This window comes from Lutra lutra, chromosome 7 (assembly GCF_902655055.1).
Source record: "Lutra lutra chromosome 7, mLutLut1.2, whole genome shotgun sequence".
Lineage (NCBI taxonomy): Eukaryota > Metazoa > Chordata > Mammalia > Carnivora > Mustelidae > Lutra > Lutra lutra.
In genome coordinates, this window is record NC_062284.1 from 28,407,613 (window position 1) to 28,423,627 (window position 16,015).

Consider the following 16,015-nt stretch of genomic DNA (forward strand, 5'->3'; position numbering starts at 1 on the left):
CGGATGTAAACTTCACTGTTCAAAAGTGAATTATTTTTTTAGAGGTAGTCCAGTGTGGGCTTTTAAGTACAGGGATATTCTGGGAAAGCTGATCAACATCCAGTGATATCATTCATCAGGAATGACAAGGGGCATGATGATCTGTCAGATACTCTCAATTTGAAAATCCAAAGTGCCTGTGCTCCCAGAACAGTGACCAACTGTGACATGTGCAGCCAAAGAAGATCTGGTCCTTGTCCCAGGGAGGTTACATGAGGCGCAGGCATATGTATCAGTTCCTACTGCTGATGAAACACATTATCACAAGCTCATAAGCTGTGTTCCTTCCAGAGGCTCCAGGGGAGAATTCGCTTCCTTGCCTTTCACAGCTTCTAGAGTGCAAACGCATTCCTTGGCTTGTGGCCCCTTCCTCCATCTTCAAAGTAAGCAGCAAAGCACCTTCAAGTCTCTCTAACACTTTCCCAGTTTCCTCTTTCACTTACAAGGACCTTTGTAACTACATTGGGCCCACCTGGATAAACCAGGATAGTCTTCCCATCCCAAGGTCTTAACTTAATTTCTGCAATTCTCTTTTGTTTGTGAAATAACACATTTACAGTTTTGGAGGATTAGGATATAGATATCTCTGGCAGGGCATTATCTTCCCCCCCCCCCTTTTTTTTAAAGATTTTATTTATTTATTTGACAGACAGAGATCACATGTAGGCAGAGAGGCAGGCAGAGAGAGAGAGAGGAGGAAGCAGGCTCTCCACTGAGCAGAGAGCCTGATGCGGGGCTCAATCCCAGGACCCTGAGATCATGACCTGAGCCGAAGGCAGAGGCTTTAACCCACTGAGACACCCAGGTGCCCCCCCCCCCCTTTTAATGTTAAGATACATATAACATAAAATTTACCATCTTATTTTAGGTATATAGTTCATTGATATTAAATACATTCATTATGATGTTCAACCTTCACCACCAACCATCCTCATAACTCTTTCATCTATACCTAGTAAACAACAATTCCCCACGTCCACTTCCCCCCACAACCACCATTCTACTTCCTGTCTCTATGACTTTGACTACTCTAAGTACTTCATATAAGTGAAATCATCACAGAATATTTAGTTTCTTTGTTACTGGTTTATTTCACTTAGCATAATGTCCTCGAGGTTCATCCATGTTATAGAATGTGCCAGAATTTCCCTACTTTTTAAGGCTAAATAATATTCCATTGAATGTATACACCACTTTTTGTGTATCCATTCATCCACTGATGAACACCTGGGTTGCTTCCATGTTTTAGCTATTGCAAATAATGCTTCTGTGAACACAGGCATGCAAATAAGCTTTTAAAATCCTCTTTTCCCAATTCTTTCAGATACATGCCCAGAAGTGGAATTGCTTGATCATATGGTAATTCTATTTTTAATTTTTTTAGGAACTGCCATGTTTTCCACAGCAGCTATATCATTTACACTAACACCAATAATGCACAAGGGTTCAAATTTCTCTGCATCCTCACCAACACTTGCTATTGTCTTTTTTTTTTTTTTTTTGATAGTAGCCATCCTAATGGGTATGAAGAGGTAACTCACTATAGTTTTGATTTGCACTTTATTATCAGTAATGTTAAACTTCTTTTCATGTGCTTATTGGGCATTTGTATATCTTCTTTGGAGAAATGCCTATTTAAATTTTTTGCCCATTTTTAAAAAAAGATGTTATTTATTTATTTGAGAGAAAGAGAGAGAGTGAGAGACAGGATGAGAAGGGAGAGGGTCAGAGGGAGAAGCAGACTCCCTGCTAAGTTGAGAGCCTGATGTGGGACTCAATCCTGGCACTCTGGGATGATGACCTGACACCACCCAGAAGCCCTTGCCCATTTTTTAAAAAGTGTTTTTGTTGTTGTTGTGGAGTTTTAGGAGTTTTCTATGGTTTCTGTATATTAATTCCTTGTCAGATATATAATTTGCAAATATTTTATCCCATTCTCCAGGTTGCCTTTATACTGTGTTGATATCATCTTTTAATGCATGAATTTAAAAATTTTTCATGAGGTCCAATTTGTCTACTTTTTCTTTGTTCATTGTTAATGTATAAAAATGCAATCGCTTTTTGTTAGTTGACTTTGTATTCTTTTACAAAGCAAATTCATTTACTATTTTTAACAGGTTTTTTCCTTTCTTTCTTTTTTTTTTTTTGTGTGTGAAATCTTAAGGGTTTTCTACATATAAGAGCATATCATTTGCAAACAGAGATCATTCTAATAACACTTCACTTCTGATTTAGATGCCTTTTACTTTTTTTTTTTTTTTTTTTTTGCCTAATTGTTTTGGACAGAAATCCCAGTACTATGTCGAGTTGAAATGGAAGAAGTGGGCATCCTTGCCTTGTTCCTGATCTTAAAGGAAAATCTAGTCTTTCACCATGATTATGATGTTCCCTGTTGGATTTGCATATAAGGTTTTTATTATGTGGAGGTACTTTATTTCTGTTCCTAGTTTTTTTGAGTATTTTAAAAATTTTTTAAAAAAGCTTTTATTCATTTGTGAGGGAGAGAGAGAAAGTGTGCACATGTATGAGCAAGGGAGAGACAAAGGGGGAGGGATAGGGAGATAGCAAATCTCTCAAGCAGACTCCACTCTGAGCAAGGAGCCTGATGTGGGACTTGACCTTAACAATCCTGAGATCATGACCTGAGCTGAAAGCAAGAGTGAGATGCTTAACCAACTGAGTCACCCAGGCACCCCAAGTGTTTTTATAATGGAAGGGTGTTGAATTTGTCAAATGCTTTTTCTGTATCAATTGAGATGATCATGCATTTTTGTTTCCATCATTCTGTTAATGTGGTCTAATTACAATGACTGATGTTCATTTACTGAACCATCTTTGCATTGCAGGAATAAATCCCACTTGGTCATAATGTACATAATCCTTTTATCACGCCTGCTAGATTTGGCTTGGTAGTTTTGTTGAACATTTTCACATCAATGTTCATAAGGGTTATCGGTGTGTAATTTTCTCTCTGTGTAGTATCTTTGTCTGGCTCTGGTTTCAGGGTAATGCTGGCTTCATAGAATGAGTCAAAGTGTTCCCTTCAATTTTTGAGAAAGGCTTGAGAAAGATTGGTGTTAGTTCTTTAAATATTAGCATTCACAACTGAAGCTATCAAGTCTAGGGCTTTCCTCTGAACATTTTTGATTACTGATTCAATCTCCTTACTAGTTCTATAGGTCTATTCAGATTTTCTATTTCTTTCTGATTTAGCCTTGGTAGGTATTTTGTTTCTAGAAATTTATCCATTTCATCTAGGTTATCCAATTTGTTGGGGTACATTGTTAATAGCTCTCTCTCATAATCCTTTTTATTTCTGTAGAATTGATAGTAATGTTCCCACATTCTTTTCTTCCCTCACCTTTACTGAGGTATAATTGACAAACAAAATTATAACTTATTCAAAGTATACAACATGATGATTTGATATATGGATAATTGTGAAATGATTCTCACAATCAAGTTAACACATCCATTACTTCACATAGTTACATAGTAGAATGCTTAAAATCTACTGTCTTAGTAAATGTCAAGTATATTATAACTATAGGAAATATGGAACACTTCAAGAATTTGAGTGTCATCCTTGTGCAGGGGCCATACTAATCTCTGTATATGTGTTGCCAAAGTGAGCACTCCATTTTCATTTCTGAGCTTAAGAATTTGATTCTTCTCTCTCTTTTTCTTAGTTCATCTAGTTGAAGGTTTTGTTAATTCTCTTGCTCCTTTCAAAGAACTCAAAGTTTGGTTTCATTGATTTTCTTTTTGTTATTTTGTTCTCTATTTCATTGATCTCTGCTATAATCTTTATTATCTCCTTCCTTCTGCTTTGAGTTTAGTTTGCTCTTCTTTTTCTAGTTCCTTAAGTTGTATAGTTAGTTTTTTTTTTTTTTTTTTTAGAGGATTTGATTTATTTGAGAGGGAGAAGGAGAGGGAGTGAGCGAGCATGAGTGGGAGGGAAGGGTGGGGCAGAGGGAGAGGAAGAGGCAGACTCCCTGCTCAGCAGGGAGCCTGATTCGGGCCTTGATCCCAGGACCCTGAGATCGTGACCTGAGCTGAAGGCAGACACTTAACTGACTGAGCCACAGAGGTGCCTCTGTATAGTTAGGTTGTGGATTTGAAATATTTCTTTTTTAATGTAAATGTTTATAGTTATACACTTCCCCCCTCAGCAGTGCTTTTACTGTGTCTCCTAAGTTTTGATATATTATATTGTGTTTTCATTTTCATTCATTGTTAAGTATTTTCTAATTTCCCTTGTGATTTTTTCCCTCAATCCATCTGTTGTTTAAGAGTGTGTTGTTTAATTTCCACAAATTTGTGAATTTTTTAGTTTTACTTCTATAATAATTTTTAACTTCATCCTGTTATAGTTGGAGAAGATACTTTGAATGGTATCTATCTTTTTAAATCTCCTGAGACTTCATCTTTGGCCTAACAACTGATCTATCCTGGAACATGTCCCATGTGCACTTGAGAAGAATGTGTATTTTGTTTTTTCTGGGTAGTGTTCAGGAAAGGCATTATTCTGCTTATCACAATGGGACTTGTTATTCACAATCCATGCATTTATTCAACAAATATTTATGGAGGACCTACTTTGTGACAAGCACTACTCAGTGCACTAGGATTCAGCAGTAAAATCTATGCCCTTTTCCTGATAAAGCTTACATTTTAGTGCAGGAAGATATTAGGAACAAATAAATAATATATGTAATAGTATGGCAGGTATACAAAGTGCTACAGTGAAGCAGGGGACATGGCCAGATATGAAGATATAGGTGAATGTATAATATATATATAATACTATTTTATATAGGATGGTTGGGAAAGCTCCTTCCTCCCTCCTTCCCTCCCTTCCTTCCTTTAAATATTTTATTTATTTGACAGAGAGACAGTGAGAGAGGGAACACAAGCAGGGGGAGTGGGAGAGGCAGAAGCAGGCTCCCTTCTGAGCAGGGAGCCTGATGCAGAGTTGGACCCCAGGACCCCAGGATCATGACCTGAGCTGAAGGCAGACTCTTTCTAAAGTGTTAAGTAAGCAGAGTTCTATAGAAAGTGAGGAAGGAAGCCATGAGGTTGTGAGACCAGAATGTTTTTTACAGAAAAGCAGCAGGTCTCAGGTCTTGGGAGTCAGGAAAATGCAGGACATGTTCAAGAAATAGCAAGGCCAGGGGTGCCTGGGTGGCTCAGTGGGTTAAAGCCTCTGCCTTTGGCTCAGGTCATGATCTGAAGGTCCTGGGATGGAGCCCTGCATTGGGCTCTCTACTCATAAGGGAGCTTGCTTCCCCCGCTCTCTCTGCCTACTTGTGATCTCTGTCAAATAAATAAATAAAATCATATATATATATATGTATTTATATTTATGTATATAAAAGAAATAGCAAGGCCAGTGTGGCTATAGCAGACTGAGGGAGTAGAAGAACATTAGGAGACAAGATCAGAGAGGCCAGGAAGATCAGGTAGGGTCTTATAGACCATTGTAGGGACATATAAGGATTTCACTAAATGAGAAGGAAAGTCATTGTAAGGTTCAGAGGAGTGATGTATCTGACTTAGGTTTAAAAATAATCACTATATCCAAAGGAGCTGAAGGCAGACTCTTTCTAAAGTGTTAAGTAAGCAGAGTTCCCGAATGTTTATAGCAGCAATGTCCACAATAGCCAAACTATGGAAAGAACCTAGATGTCCATCAACAGATGAATGGATAAAGAAGATGTGGTGTGTGTGTGTAGATATAGATATATGAATTAATATTAGCAGCCATTAAAAAAACGAAATCTTCCCATTTGTGACGATGTGGATGGAACTAGAGGGTATTATGCTAAGTGAAGTAAGTCCGTCAAAGAAAGACAATTCTCATATGATCTCTCCGATATGAGGAATTTGAGAAACAAGACAGAGGATCATAGGAGAAGGAGGGGAAAATGAAACAAGATGAAATCAGAGAGGGAGACAAACCATAAAAGACTCTTAATCTCAAGAAACAAACTGAGGGTTGCTGGCGGGGAGAGGGATAGGGTGGTTGGGCGATGAATACTAGGTAGAGTATGTGCTATGGTGGGTACTGTGAATTGTGTAAGACTGATAATTTACAGACCTGTACCCCTGATGCAAATAATACATTATATGTTAATAAAAAAATAAAAATGTAAAAAAAAATAATCACATAGCTAATTGGTTGAAAAGCTTTTAGAAGAGCCAAGGCAGAGGCAGGGAGGCTGTTTGGATTATCCAAGTGAGAGATCATGGTGGATGAACCAGATTGGTAGCTATGAAAGTGGTGGGAAGTGGTTGGATTCTGAGAATCTTCAGACGGGAAAGCCAACAGGATTTCTTGATAGACAGGATGTAGGTGTGAGAGAAAGAGGAATAAAAAATGGCCACTGGATTTTGGCCTGAGTAACTGGAAAAATGTGGCTGCCATTTATAGAACTGGGGAAGACAGTGGATAGAGCATGACTGGGGTGGAAAACCAGGAGTTCAGTCTTAAACTTGTTAAATTCAAGATGCTTATTAGACATCTAAGTGGAGATAATGAATTAGAAATTGGATAAAATGAGTTTTCCAAGGGTAGCTATTTTTGTCAGTTTTGTCCCCAGAGCTTAGAACAGTAGTCTGACACATAGTAGCCACTCAATAAATATTTGCTGAATGACTGAATAAATATATAAGCCAAAGGTCAGAGGAGTGGTTGAACTTGAGATATGTAGGAGTCACCAACACATACATGGTACTTAAAGCCAGGAGCCTATCCATTAAGTGAGCACAGATAGTGGTTTGAGTATTGAACCTTGGGATACTCACACATTTAGAAGTTGGAGAGAGAAGAATAAATCAGCAAAGGAAACTAAAAAACAGAAACCAACGGGGTAAGAGGAAAACAGGAAAGTATGGTGTTCTAGAAGCAAAGTGAAGATAGTTTCAAGGAGAAGGAAGGAATCAATAAAAAAGTTTAACTAGGGGCGCCTGGGTGGCTCAGTGGGTTAAGCCGCTGCCTTCGGCTCAGGTCATGATCTCGGAGTCCTGGGATCGAGCCCCGCATCAGGCTTTCTGCTCAGCAGGGAGCCTGCTTCCTCCTGTCTCTCTGCCTGCCTCTCTGCCTGCTTGTGATCTCTCTCTGTCAAATAAATAAATAAAATCTAAGAAGCAATGAAGTTTATTAAAAAAAAAAAGTTTAACTAAAAATAAATGAGAACTGAAAAAAGGATGAAATTTATAGAAATGACTGTTAAGTCCTATTTTTAGATTTTTATAAAAACTAACCGCATATGTTTGGAATGGGAAGATGGTATGGTGACAGGGGATTGGAATACAGCTCTCAGTGGTAAGTAGGGAAAAAGGCTTAGCAAATTAGCTGCCTAACAGTTCAAATGAGGAAAGAGTGTTGCTTGTTTACCAATGAATGTAATTCCATTTCTGACTGAATTAATAGGAGCACAATGTACATAACAAGAAAGGTTCAATTTGGGAACCTTGGAACCTTCCAATACCCTGGAAGCACTGGCTCCAGCACTGGGTGCCATACTACATTCAGGACACTGATGTATCAGAAAGTTCCCTAGGAAAGTGACTTGTGTGGTAGAAGTATCTGGAAACAATGTCATCTGAGGAACACTTGAAGGAATTGGGAAATGGATCTCAGAACTGAAGGCCATAGAAGTTATTTTCAAACTGAAGAGGTATTATATTGTTATTTATGACCCCAAAGGGACATTACCTGAAAACAGATAGTAGATAAACTTCTGAAAATCTTTCTAAGAATTAGAACACCCCAAAGTTAAATGAGATATTGGTAAGGTATTACATTCTTCCCTATTCTGGAAAAAGTAGAAGATCACATCCACTTAAGTGGCAGAGGGTACTCGAACCTCAGCTGGGCATGGAACACAATGATGTCTAAGATTCTGTTCAGTCCTGGGTTGCTGTAACAGCTGTGAATCTACTTGGAAAATTATACTCTCTCTCTCTCTCTCACACACACACACTATAGCTTGTTTGATGCAGATCTAATTTGGAGCCCCACTGAAGGGAATGCGGATGATTTAGTGGAGATGTAAGAGGAAAACTGAAGGAAGGAAAGATGTATGGGTAAGCATTATAAGATATCTGGATATTTGGTTAGAGAAGCAAAAAAGTATAGGGACAATTAGAGTAAGATTATCAAGTAGGGTGGGGCTGGCTAATATTTGGGAGGATTTCCAAAGTGCTTGATGGTAAGTTTCAGTTGAACTCCAAGAGGAGTTTCTGGGAAGGAAACCTTCCTGGGAAGAGAAGTCATAGGTGATGAAAAGAGATGGACACTCTTGTTGGTTAGAATGGACAACCTGGAAGAGGCTGGAGAAAGAGGAAGACCAGGAGGACACCAATGGAAACAAGAGGTAGAGGGTGAGGCCACTAAGAAGAAACTGGGGCTCTGACAGAGGTCTGAGTAGAGGCCCAAGAAAGTGGAAGATACAGAGGCGATGGCCTCAAGGTAGTCTGGGCCAACTAAAGATGGAAGAAGGGTCAGGGAGGAGCCCAGGAGGTGAGAGTGCAAGCAGCTCTGGGCGACTGACAACAGGATCTAGTTCTGGATCTTGGAATTGTGGGTTAGGGCTACTATCCAAACATGTCTCTCCGATGGGACATTTCTGACCTCCTAACTTCAGCTTTCTCATAGTCACTGTAAGTAGTGAAGGGCCCTGTGCTGATTTTGGCTGGTTTTGCTGATGTTATGGCTTCTCCTATCTTCAGAATTTGGCAGTTAGGCTGAAGGAGCTCTGCCAGAGGCTCTGCTGTGCGGCCAAGTGAAGGCAATTGCTTTTGCTGGGTGAGTAACTGGGAGGAAAAACTGTCATATTGGAGCTGCGTGATGACTGCAGTACCTCCTGCCTGAACTTCCCTCCTTCCCTTCTTGTGCCTCTAATCCATTCCTCACAGAGTAAACAGATGTTCTTTCTACTTTTTAAGTAATCAGATCATGCCACTTTCTGGCTTAAAATCCTCACATGGCTTCCCATCATACACTGAATAAAACCCAGACTTCTACTCTCTCTGTCCTCATCTCCTGGCCCCTACTTTGACTTCATCGAGCACTTTCTTTCTTGCTCATCACATTCTAGTATTCTGCCTTCTCTGTTTCTGGAACACACCCACCCCAGATATTTGGGAGTCATCAACTTAGTGTTCTTCTCAACTACAATATTCTTCCCTTGTTGGATCATTACATGGTTGACTCCTTAGTTTCAGTGTCATCTCCCCAGAGAGGCTTCCCTAACCTCTCCACCTACAAGCCACTGTACTATTACCTGCTTTCTCTTCTCATTTTCTCATTTATTTTCTCACCACTAGTTCTCATTATTTTCTTTATTTTCTCATTTATTTTCTCACCACTAGTTCATATTATCTAATTTGTTTACTGTTTTTTTTGTCTTCTTCTCCTGTTAGATTGTAAGTTCCATAAGTGTAGGCGTTCTGTCTACTACTACAGCCTTAATGCCTGGACAAATGTCTGGCACATATCAACTGCTCAATAACTTGTAATGAATAAGGAGTAAATAAATGAATAAAGAATATAGAGATAAATGAATGGATAAAGAATAAATAAAGGGATGAATAAATAAAGCAATGGAAGGAAGTGAGGAAGAATTAGTCTCATTCCAGCCCAAGGAATGAGGGTCTCGAATATCTTCTCACCTCAGAGGGAGAAGAATATGAGATGTGGGCAGCCTTTCTTCCCATGTGAAGAGCAGGTGCAGGACATGGGGTCCTGACATAGATTAACGATAGACACTGGTGTTTGCTAACTCTGCCAGTCACAAGCTATCTCCTTTTTATTTTGTTTTTGGCTGGTGCTAGGTGCCTCAAGGGGAACTGCTAGGACATTGAGAATCCTTCCTTAGGGAAATCTTAGTTGAAGACATAACACAAATACATAGGACAAGAGAACTAACGAATTAGCAGTAGGCAAATATTAAGTAAGAGGTATAAATAGTAGGTTCCATCTCATATTTCTGAGGCAAGCAACCCTTTGATTATATCATAGAGGACTGTAATCGATTCTGGGAGATAAGTTAGAGGTAACTAAAGTCACATGACAAGAATCATGAGCAGAATAAGGTGGTGAAGAGCAACAGCCAACTTTGAGTGAAAGCCAATGAGTTTTAGAATCTGACATATTAAGTATAACTTCTTAGTAGAAACTGCCAGTAGGAATTCCAAGAGGAAATGTCCATCAGGGCTTTGTTATGAATATGATCTGTGCCTTAACTTTACTTACTCCTGCCTTGATTTACTTTTTCCTATTTTCTTTTGTTCTAATATTTTTCATTAAAAAAATATACTGTAATTTCACAAATCTGATTGGAAAAAAGTGGGGAACAATAAATGTATATTAAAAACAGCACTTCAGGCAAGAGACAGATGTGTTAGTTCCCATTTGCCCCTGCCTTGTCTAAGCCTGTAAGGGAAGAATTATCAAATTCACTTTTACAATGTGAGGAAACAGGCTTTGAGAAGCCAAATCTGCCACTGGTCCCAGAGCTAGGAGAGCAGGAACAGCACCCACATTTTTCTGGCTCCCAATCTGTGCTCTTCAACACAACCCTACACAAAGGTTTTCTTCTTGAGATCCTGCCATCCAAAGTTCTAGAACCAGGAGGACTCTAACTGCAAGTGCATCCTGGATATATTCTGCTGCTCTAAGCCTGGTGAGCCTACACATGTACTGACAGTCTGCCTTCATCATACCTTATCCCCTCTGGAAGTGGTAAGTGACTGAAGGCTACCCCTAAACGTTGGTCTTGTGGGTTGTGGTCCACAAAGCTCCCTTTCTCTGGCACAGTGCCTGGCACTTAGTGGACATACAAGTTGAATTGTAGCAATGAAGTGGTCATCATTCGGTCTCTATAACTCAACTAAGTCTTTATTATTAGCAGGGATGGATCTTTCAGAAATCTCTAAACTAGCCATTATCCAGTTATGAATATAGAAATAGCCCAGAAGTTCTGCTCTTGTGTTCTTCCCACTCTCTAGCTCTGAAGCATGCGGTAGTCACTCCTCCTTATCACTCATAGAGGCTACTGTGCTCCCTTGGTATGAGCAGGATTGCTGGAACGTAACTCTACAAGGAGCATTTAGCCTGGGCCACTTAAAAGGTGTTCACCAAATGTTACTTCCTTTACTTTTACTTGCTGAGTCCTATTATATTTACTTCATTCCCTATCTCCCAATCTCAGAAAGTCTTTTGTCTAAGGACAGTAGCTAATGACCACAAAAGGTTTGAAAGTTAACAGAAGTGATGTCAAAAGATAGGGTGACAATACTAGATATGAGACTGCAGAGAGAACAGAAGACAGATGAGAATAGGATATTGGAAACACATTTATCTTCAGGGTAGGCTGGAACGTGGAAGATTGCATCTTTCAAACACAACTATGGCAGTATTTCTGGTCCTATGTGCTCTTCTAGGACCTTCATATTCCCCATGAAGAGGTGAAGTCTATTTCTCCTCCCTTTGAAGCAGTTGGGGGGATGTTGTGACTGTCTTGATGAACAGAATTCAGTGGAAGTCATTCTGCATAACTTCTGAGGCTAGCTCATAAAAGGTAATATGGTTTCTACTTAGTTCTTTGTCAAGATGCTCCTTCTTAGAATGTGGCACCACATTGGAAATCCAAATTAGCTACCGCAGAGCGACCAGATAGAAAGGTCCTCAGCTAACAGCCATATGAACTACAGATTTGTGTGAATAAGCACTCTGATTTCAACTGCTAGCCTTCCAACTTCTAGCCTTCTTCCAACTGAGGCCCAGATATCGTGGAACAAAAATAAGCCATTCTCTATGTATCTTGACAAAATTCCTGACACAAAGTCTGTGAGATTAATAGATGGCTTTTTTTTTTTTTTAAGTTTTGTTTTTTTTTTTAATGTACTCTCTACCCCTGATGTGGGGCTTGAACTCATGACCCTGAGATCAAGAGCTGCACGCTCTAATGCTGAGCCAGCCAGGTGCCCCAACAGATGGCTGTTTTATGCCACTAAGTTTTGGGGTGATTTGTTATATAGTCATAGTAATTGGAAAAAGGAGAAGAAAAGCAAAGGAAAATATGTGGAAGGGTAAGACCAGAGAAGTTCAGGGAGAAGAGAAGGATTAGAATATTCTGTAAGTTGTCAAAGAGCAATCAGGACTAGTTCTAATGGGTAGCTATAGGAAAACAGGTTACAGATGGGTATGAGAGATTTTTTAGGCATTAAAACTTACCAATGACAGAATACATTCCCTTAGTAAGTAATGAGTTCCCTGTCAAAAGAGATATTAAAATATAGACCAGATAAGGTTATTGAAGAGATTCACACATGAATAGAAGACTGGATTAAGGTAACATTAAGGCTCCTTCCAATCAACAAAATGTGACAACAGATTAGATCTGGGGTACAAGGAAGAGAGATGAGACAGAGATGACGATGTCTGGAGTGTGATGAGGACATATATAGAGAGACTTGGAGAGGATTAAAATAAATTCTTTTTCATTCCTTTTGCTTCTTCCCCGGGTGATTGTTAATGGTTTCTCCCACCTTCTACCTCCTCTCTAATATGTTCTCCACCAGGTATTCTTGATACTTGATTAATGCTCTCAGAATATGCTTCTTAGCAAGTCACTTCAAAGGGTTTTGATGACACCACTACCATCACATCTTGGCAAGTCATTTTATATAGTTCACACAGTTCTCTTACACTTATTATCTAAGTTGAACCTCCTAACAACCTGGGGGGCACTAAAATCACCACTACAGACATCTCACAATGAAGCTCAAGGAAGTACTCCACTGGTTCTTCATCTAGCTCTCCCATGATGTCTTGGCTTTAGCTCTTTTCTATATTTGCCTTTCTCTCAGCTCTAAATTTTCCAAATTTTCCTGTCTTTCAAGGTCTATATTAAATTTTAGTCACTCTAGGGAATCTCTAATTCCTGCAACTAAGAGTGGTCTTTCCCTCCTTTTAACTCCATCGATAATGATGTAGTAACAGTAGCCAATGTTTACTAAGCATGTACTATGTGCCAGGCACTGTGCTAAGTGCTTCCATGTGTTATCTTCTATCCTCTGTATCACTCTCTGCCTTATACAGTGGGTCTTGGTATACGCGTCTTCTTTCCTCTACTTGTTGACGAGGTCCTTGAGGACACAAGTGATGTCTGAGTCATTTCTGCTTTCTCCCGAGCTTAGCACAGCGCCTGGCACAGAGCAAGTGCTACATAAATATTTGTTTAATGCATGAGTGAATAATTCAGGCAGGCAGAGTTAAAGTTTACCTTTGCCTGAACAAATGGTTTTCAAGCACCCTTAAACACTTGAGACGCACTCATTTATATCCACATAGTTAATGAGCTAAATTATAAATCAGTCTTATCTTTTTGTGACACCGTTTCCAGGGGCCTTGGCTAGAACCCATTTTGTTAGTGTAGTTTGTGGATATGAAAATAAAACCCACAAATACATATAACAACAAACTCCTTTTTGTGTAAATACATTCTAGAATTCAGAATAGTCTTCTCCAACCAGTCAAAATTAGCTAGGTTTTATAAGCTCATCTCCTTACATGAGGACTGTGAACTCTAACTGTGGATCTACTGCTTCCTAGCCCTCTCCCTGTAGTGCCTAGTACGGTTATGGACTAGGAAGTGATTGCTGACTCAGTGAAAGGGCTGTGTTGGCTGCAATTTATAATCACTCATTACTGTTCAGATCCTATTATTCAGCTAAGGAGTCAGCATCTTTGAGGGGCCTCTGTAAGTCTCAGCCAATTAAGTCAGTTGAGATGCTGCCCTGAGATTTGAAAACTATCCTTTTCTCTTTACTACTTAAAGGACAAGAATGGAAAAGTGACAACAATGAAGGCCAAACAAATGAGCATTTTTGAAAGTCCTGTTACAGAGGGGTGAATTCTGCTTAAGTGGTTAAGAATTATAACTCGCAAAAAGTTCTTGGATTCACATTCTGGAGTAATCCTAACATAAAAATAAAATAAATAAAATAAATAAATAAAATGAAATAAAATAAAAGGATTTTTCAGCAGAAGATCACAATTTCAATTTTTACTTAAATACAAGTTCAAAACCAGGCCTGGTACAAAAATCATCCATCTTTCCCCCACCCCCTCCCATGCCGGTCAGTGCTGAAGCAAAGATTACTAACATAACCCCCGACACCCAAATTGTCTTTCACAAAACCTAGGTAAAAATGAGAAGATTAAGGGCACAATAGGAGAGTAGAGCAAAGGCAGCCCTGCTGTAATCACCTTCACAAAGGCTGGGCCACCAGCAGACTGCAGTGTTTACCCAGAGCCCTGGGCTAATCAGTGTACTTAATTATCTCAGGGCTTGCCAGCTCATAAGAAGCGATTTTTGAAGTCCTCTCTGGCTCTTCTTTGTCTTTCTATTCCTGCTGGTCATAAAAGAGCTTTGACAACAAGCCTTCCTCAACTTTCTGGCTTCGGTTGGTTTGTCTTGATAGCCAAAACAGACATTATGTGAATGACTCTGATACAACAACAGCCACACTACTTTTCTTGCCAGACACAGTGTGACCTTCTAGAGAGAAACTCTGACACATGTAACAAAGTGCTTTCAACAGGCCATTGTAGCTTGTAGTTTAGAAATAAAATTTCCATGAAGAAAGGGGAAGTAGTCTGAAATGGTCTTGTAAATATCAGAGGCAAACTAATCTGAAGAGGTTGGAAAGCCCTATATTCTTGTGGCTTGGTGGCATTCAGGAAATGTTGAGGACTGAAGGATGAGGAGAGCAGCAATTAGGGATCCTTCTTTCACCCCATTCACAGAAGCAGCTGATACTGATCCTGCTAAGAATTTCCTAGATAAATTAAGCCAGGAAACCACCTGGACATTTTTTCCTAGAATAATCTGGTTTTATAGCAAGGCCTACTAATAGAAATTGGTTGAGTAACTAAAGATGGAGGAGGAAATTATAAGGGGAAAAAAATGGACCAAGGACTCTCAAAAACCACCATGTGTTAACCACTGATTTATTTAAAATCCAGTTGCACATGAACATAAAAACAATATACATATATACAAAGACACTGGTCTACTTGGATAATCCTTAGGCATAGTTCCTCTATGGAAAACTGCTTATATTCCCTACTCTGGAGATAATACCATCTACCACTCACAAATTTCAAGTTAGAAGCCTGGGAGCCATTAGATTCCTCCCCGCTTCCTTTTACTTCCCATGCCACCAAGCTTTATGCCATCTCTCTTACATATATTTCATCTCCTCTTAATGCATTTGCTCTTATTTCTGCTGTTCCCACAGCCCTCAACAGTTCCCACTTGCCTCATGCGAGAGTCTCTCCATTATTCCTTCTACCTCTAGGTCATGCCATTCCAGTTCTTTCTACAATTTTCACTTAACAGAAATGTGATCCTGTTATTCTCTCTTAAACAACTTCAGTGACTTTCCACAGCTCTGTGTAGCACAAAAGCTCTTGTCTCCCTTTTGGCCCCCTAGGAGTTAACATCTATGGGATTCATTTAATACTTCAACTCCTGTCACTCTTCATAGTTACCCTATTGCACAGCTACATCAAACTGAGCATGAGAAAATATCTTGTCTATCTGTATCTCTTGGTTTGGGTTGCTTCCAAACCAGGCCCTGAAACAAGGGTATGGGTACAAGTAGTTTACTTGCAAGGAAGCCGAGGACAGAAAGAGGGAAGGGAGAAAGCCGATCAAGGATGTGTTGCCACATAGCTTACCACCAGTGCCCCTCTGACAGACTGCACAGAACACCTTGGAACTGGCTCACTGAGGGTTAGCGGAGCTGCAGGGTAATCCACCTATTTACTCCTGGAGAGTCACTCCTGGAGGTGTCAACTCCCTGGCACTTGTAGCAAACAGCTACTTGTCCAGAGAATATCCCCAGGCAGGCAGAGAAATTCAGGAATCTGTTGGTAGGCAACCTCCAGGGGTGCCAA

General features: G+C 39.6%; 1 protein-coding gene and 1 pseudogene across 1 annotated transcript in view; both read right to left on the bottom strand.

The window, feature by feature from the left end:
* Positions 1-16,015, bottom strand: part of SCAPER (S-phase cyclin A associated protein in the ER) — a 478,259-nt gene that overhangs the window by 40,672 nt on the left and 421,572 nt on the right.
* LOC125105810 (uncharacterized) lies at positions 3,589-3,675 on the bottom strand (annotated as a pseudogene).